This window comes from Macadamia integrifolia, unplaced genomic scaffold (genome assembly GCF_013358625.1).
Source record: "Macadamia integrifolia cultivar HAES 741 unplaced genomic scaffold, SCU_Mint_v3 scaffold1653, whole genome shotgun sequence".
Taxonomy (NCBI): Eukaryota; Viridiplantae; Streptophyta; class Magnoliopsida; order Proteales; family Proteaceae; genus Macadamia; species Macadamia integrifolia.
The window spans coordinates 10,244-10,518 of NW_024868292.1; positions in this window are offsets into that span (position 1 = coordinate 10,244).

Genomic DNA, 275 nt, shown 5'->3' on the forward strand with positions numbered 1-275 from the left:
TACATGTTTCCATATATGATATCAAATGCCTGATATCCATGATAATTAACTGAATCGACAAAGCTGGAGGATTTTTTGTTTGGTCTTGCAAGCATAAAATCATCTCACGGTTATCACTCTCCATCATCAGCCGATCCACCCCATCAGCTATTGCCCAGAATACCATCCCGAATAGCCAAAGTTTCCCCGACTAAAATAGCTGTAAATTTGGTAGGCTTTGAGACTGCCACATGTGATATGCCTCGATGATCACAAATCACCATGCCCACACACAC